Source organism: Belonocnema kinseyi, chromosome 2 (genome assembly GCF_010883055.1).
Source record: "Belonocnema kinseyi isolate 2016_QV_RU_SX_M_011 chromosome 2, B_treatae_v1, whole genome shotgun sequence".
Classification (NCBI taxonomy): Eukaryota; Metazoa; Arthropoda; class Insecta; order Hymenoptera; family Cynipidae; genus Belonocnema; species Belonocnema kinseyi.
This window is the reverse complement of record NC_046658.1, coordinates 124,660,825-124,667,100: the sequence shown is the minus strand read 5'-3', so window position 1 is coordinate 124,667,100 and position 6,276 is coordinate 124,660,825. Positions and strand designations below refer to the sequence as shown.

The window sequence follows — 6,276 nt, the reverse complement described above, 5'->3', positions numbered from 1 at the left end:
ATGGAATATTCAACAATACAGTCAAATTTATGATCAAGGAATGAATTTTCAACTAAAATGAAGAATCTTCAAATAAAATACTTAAATTTTCACTGAAAAAAATTAATTTGCAATAAAAAATAAACGATTTTCAACAATATAGTTCAATTTTCAAGCAAATAAATAAATTATTCGATCAGATAGTTAAATTTTCATTCCAAAAAGATGAAATTTCAACAGAAATTTCAACAAATTCTGAAAAAAGAAACCTCTGGCCGAGGGGGAAACTACTCTAATCCATATCATCTTTAGTTTAAATTCAAGTATTGCGTTGAAAAGTCGTCTTTTTTCAATCGAAAATCAATCTTCGTTGTTGAATATTCACGAGATTGCTTGAAAATGCAACGTTTTGTGAAAAATTATTCTAATTTTGAACAATTTGGTAGAAAGGTCATTTTTTGTTTGAAAATCCAAATGCTCTGTTGAAAATTCGTCTTTTTGGATTGTAAATTTAACTATCTGGTCGAATAATTTATTTATTTGCTTTAAAGTTTAACGATATTGTTCAAAATCGTTTGTTTTTTATTGAAAATTAATTTATTTTCAGTAAAAATTTAAGTATTCCAGTTTAAGATTCTTTATTTTCATTAAAAATTCATTCCTTGATCATAAGTTTGATTATTTTCTCGAATATTCGACTTTATGTCAAAGATTTCTTTTAAATTGAAAACTTAAGTACTTCATTTTCGTTTGAAAATTCAACCACTTGGTCGAAAATTTAACGACTTGGTTGATAATTTATCTTTTTCGTTAAAAATTGTGATTTTTGGTAGAAAATCAATCTTCTGTGTTAAAAATTCAACTTAAAATTTTTTTTAATTTAATTTATTTTTTAGCTTTTTTGGTTTTAGTTGAAAAATCCTATTCTTGGTTGAAAATTTAATCATTTTTTTAGAAATTCGCAGTTTTTTTTTTGTTGAAAATTTATTTTCCAAATGTCGATTCAGCTATTCCAGTGAAAGATTCCTTATTTTAGTTAGAAATTCATCTCCTTGACTAAAAGTCGGACTATTTTGCTGAATATTAGACATTTTTATTTTTGAAAATGGTTGAAAATAAAAATGCCAGCGCTTTATTTTGCTAGAAAATTTATATTTTTTATGTAAAATTTCAACTATTTGGATGAAAACTGATCTTTTTAGTGGAAGTTCATGTATTTTGTTGAAAATTCGTCTTTTTCAGTAGAAAATTAATCTTTCTTGTTGAATATTCACGAGATTACTTCAAAATTAAACTTTTTCATGAAAAATTAATCCAATTTGTAGGAAATTTAACAATTGGATTAAAAAGCCTTTTTTCTGTTTGAAAATTCAATTGTTCTGTTTAAAATTCGTATTTTTTTATTGAACATTTAACTATATTGTTGAAAATCGTTTTTTTTTTATTGAAAATTAATTTATTTTCAGTAAAAATTTAAGTACTCCAGTTGAAGATTCTTAATTATAGTTGAAAATTCAATCCTTGATCATAAATTTGATTATTTTGTTGAATATTCTATTTTATGCAAAAGATTTCTTTTTAATTGGAAATGTAAGTACTTCATTTTTATTTGAAAATTCAACCACGTGATTGATAATTGATCTTTTTCGTTACAAATTTGTCATTTTTGGTATAAAATTAACCTTCGTTGTTAAAAATTCAACTAACTACTTGTTAAATATGTATTTTTAGTTGTTTTTTTTGGTTTTAATTGAAAATACCGATTCTTGGTTGAAAATTTAATCATTTTCTTAGAAATTCGCAGTTTTTTGTGGTTGAAAATTTATTTTCTAAGTGAAGATTCAGCTCTTCCAGTGAAAGGTTCCTTATTTTAGTTAGAAATTCATCTCCTTGACTAAAAATCGGACTATTTTGCTGAATATTCAACATTTTTGTTTTAAAAAAATGGTTCAAAATAAAAATGCCAGCGCTTCATTTTGGTAGAAAATTGATATTTTTTAGTTAAAAGTTCAACTGTGTGGATGAAAACTGATCTTTTTAGTTGAAATTCATGTATTTCGTTGGAAATTCGTCTTTTTCAGTAGAAAATTAATCTTGCTTGTTGAATATTTACGAGGTTGCTTGAAAATTCAACCTTTCGGTGAAAAAATAATCTAATTTGTAGCAAATTTAACAATTTGGTTAAAAAACCATTTTCTGTTTGAAAATCTAAATTTTCTGTTGAAAATTCGTCTTTTTGGAATGAAAATTTAACTATCTGGTCGAATAATTTATTTGTTTGCTTTAAAATTTATCTATATTGTTGAAAATCGTTTGCTTTTTATTGCAAATTAATTTTTTTCAGTGAAAATTTCAGTATTTTATTTGAAGATTCTTCATTTCAGTTGAAAATTCATTCCTTGATTATAAGTTTGACTATTTTGTTGAATATTCTATTTAATGTAAAAGATTTTTTTTAATTGAAAATGTATGTACTTGATTTTTGGTTGAAAATTCAACTAGTTGCTCAAAAATGTAACTACTTTGTTGATAATTCATCTATTTCGTTAACAATTTGTCGTTTTTGGTAGAAACTTAATCGGCTTACTTAAAAATTCAACTAACTGGTTGATATTTGAAATACTTGTTAAAAATTCATTTTTTATTTTTTTAGTTTTACTTGAAAATTCCTATTTTTTGTTGAAAATTTAATTATTTTGTTAGAAATTCGTAGTTTTTTGGTTAAAAATTTATTTTATAAATGTATATTTAACTATTCTAGTCGAAAGTTCCTTATTTTATTTAATAATTCATCTCCTTGATTAAAAGTCCGACTATTTTGCTGAATATTCTATATTTTTTTTACAAAAAATTGTTTACAATAAAACTGTAAGCGCTTCATTGTGGTAAAAAATTTATATTTTTTAGTTAAAAGTTCAACTGTTTGGATGAAAACTGATCTTTTTAGTTGAAAATTCAATTGCTTAGTTAAACATTTATGTATTATTTTTAAATTCATCTTTTATGGTAGAAAATCAATCTTCTCGATTGAAAATTTTTAATTTTGTTTAAAAACTCAATTATTTGATTAAAAATTAATCTATTTTGTAGAAAACTAATATTCTAGGTTGAAATTGTATGTTCTTTTTTGTTTCAAAATTCAATTCTTTGGTTAAAATATAATCAAGTTTGTAGAAAATTCAACAATGTTATGAAAAAGTTTCTTTTTGTTTAAGAGTTTAAAGGTTTTGCTGAAAATTCGTCTTTTCGGATTAAGAATTAAACTAGTTCGTTAGAAAATCCAAGTATTTGGTTGAAAATTAGGATTTTTTAAAAAAGTATCCTTTTTGTTTGAAGAGTTCAAATGTTTTGTTAAAAATTCGTCTTTTTGGTTGACCAACTGTTTGTTTTAATTTAAAATTACAATTTTTTAGACTAAAATATCAACTATTATATTTTTCGTTTTGAGAATTCATCTCTTGTAGTTGAAAATTAATCTAGATTGCCGAAATTTTACTTGAAAAGTCATCACTTTGTTCGAAGATTTAACTATTTTACTGAAAAATCGTTTTGTTTAGTCAAATATTTATTTTTTAACTGAAAATTTAACTATTCTATTTTCAGTCAAACATTGATCATTTTCATTCGAAAATTCAACTATTTGGCTAAAAATGTATTTTTTCCAGTCGAAAATGTATCTATGTTTTTTTAACTATAAAGCAAAATATATTGAACATTTTAAAAATAAATTAACTTTCAATAGAAAATTAATATTTTTGGTTAAAAAATTCCCTCCCCTTTTGGAAATTCCAGTATTTTTCCAGGTATATCAAAATTTCTCCGGGTATAATTTGAATTTGTTCCTACAGTCTATAAATTTGTATAATAATGTTTTTTATTTTTATTTTATCTGGATTATTTCAGTTTTCAGTTTGAAAACAAAAAATCTTCAACCAAAAAATTCCAACAAAATAGTTTAATTTTTCAATCAAAAGAGAGTAATTTTAACTAAAATCATGAATCTTAAAAAAAGAAAGAAGCTAATTTTCAATAAAATAGTTTTTTTAAAAGAAAAAACGAATTTTTAACATAATACTTAATCCTCTTGACTATAATAATTAATCTTTCTTGACTAACAATTTTTTTAAATAGAAAAAGGATCCATTTTCTTGATCATTCATCTATTTGTTTGAAAATTAAATTGTTTTGTAGTAAATTCGTTTTTTTTTTAATTGAAAATTAATTCTCCTCAAACATTAACTATATCATTTTTCGTCAAAAAAATGATCTTTTTTTAATTGAAAAATTCTACTATTTAGTTATAAGTTTTTAGAAAAAAATATATAAACTCAGAATTTTACTATTACATTTTTTGTTGAAAATTCATCTTTTTAAGTTTAAAACTCAATTTCTTGGTTAAAAGTTAAACTACTTTTTTAAAAGTTAATTTTTTTGCTAAAGATACATTGTTTCAGCTGAAAAAGTTATTTTTTTAAATTAATATTTTACTACTCAATTTTTTGTTGAATATTTATATTTTTACGTTCAAAAATTCAACTATTAAAATCAAAAATTATTAAATTTATTAAAAATTCGTCCTTCTTGATAGAAAATTTATTTTCTTGGTCAAAAATTGAACTTTATGTTTACACATGTATGTATTTTGTTAAAAATTCTTATTTTCTGGGCAAAAAAATTAATTTTGTTGTTGTTGAAAATTTAACTATTTGGTTAAAAAGGCATGTATCTTCTTTAAAATTCAACTGCTTAGTTAAAAGTTGATGTACTTTGTTGGAGCCATTCAACCAAATTTTTGAATTTTGAACTAAAAAACATCAGTTTTTAACCAACAATAAAATAGTTAACTTTTCAATTTAAAAAAAAAAATCAATTTTCTACATAAAAAAGTATCCAATTTTCAACCTAATTAATGGATTTTCAACTAAAATGATGAATCTTCAATTGGAATCGATAAATTTTACACCAAAAAAGATAAATTTTCAACAAAAGAGTGTAACTTTTAACACACAATGTAATAGTTAATATTTCAATAAAAAATATTCTAATTTTTAATAAAAAGCAGTGGAATTTAACAGCAACAAAAAACGAATACAAAATGGTTAAATTTTCAACTATAAGAAAGAATTTTCAATTAAAATGATGAATCTGCAGGCAAGAAAATTAATTTTCATGAAGAGTTTTTTTTTAACCAAGTAGTGAATTATCAACCAAAAAGTATGAATTCTCAACGAACAATATAATAATTAATCATTCAATCTAAAAAGATTTTAATTGATAAAAAAAACAATTTTCAACATAATAATCTAATCCTCAAACAAAACTCGTAAATTTTCAACTAAAAGAAATGAATTTTTAATGGAAAGTTAAACAGTTTAATTTTAAATTAAAAGTTAATTTTCAACCAGAGATGAATTTTTGACTTGAGAAATTAAATTTTCAGCTGGATTAGTTAAAATTTAAGTTAAAAAATGAATTTTCAACAAACAAACAAAAATAAATCTTCAGCAAATATTTAAATTTCTAAATGGAATAAATAAATTTATGTTAAAAATTAATTTTTAACTAAAAAATACGACATTTCGAAAAATACATGAATTTTTAACTAAAAAAATATACATTTTACCTAAAAAAATATATTCTTAACGATATAACTTGATTAATTAAGTTCTCAGTTAAACAATTTATATTTCAACAACAACAAAATAGTTAAATTTTCAACTTAGAGAAAGAATTTTCAATTAAAATTATGAATCTTCAAGCAAAAAAAAATTAATTTCTAGGAAGAGTTTTACTTTTAACCAAGTAAGTGATTTATCTACCAAAAATGATGAATTCTTAACGAACAATGTAATAATTGATAATTCAATCCAAAAAAAAATTAATTTTAAATGAAAAAACAGTCCAATTCCACACAAAGACAAAAAACGAATTTTCAACATAATAATCTAATTCTTCACTAAAGCACATGAATAAAATACATTTTTTTAAACAAAAAAAGACAATTTTTCAAACAAAAATTGAATGATTAAATTTCCAGTTAAAATAAATAATTTTCAACTAAAAGGCAAACGAAGTTCCGACAAAATAGTTGAAATTTCAACTAAAAGAACGAATTTTCAATTAGTGATGTAGATTTGAACCAAAAAATATTAACATTTTAAATAAAAAACTGTTTAATTCAAACAAAAAATATGAATTCTCAACAAACAATGTAACAATTGATATTGCAATCAACAAATTTTTAATTTCTAATTTTTAATAATAAACAGGTAATAAAAAAAAAGAAGAATTTTCAAC

At 21.9% G+C, this 6,276-nt stretch overlaps 1 protein-coding gene across 2 annotated transcripts in view; it reads right to left on the bottom strand.

Moving 5' to 3' along the window:
• Positions 1 to 6,276, bottom strand: part of LOC117168098 (RCC1 and BTB domain-containing protein 1-like) — a 33,360-nt gene that overhangs the window by 1,463 nt on the left and 25,621 nt on the right. The gene's annotated exons all lie outside the window — the stretch shown is intronic.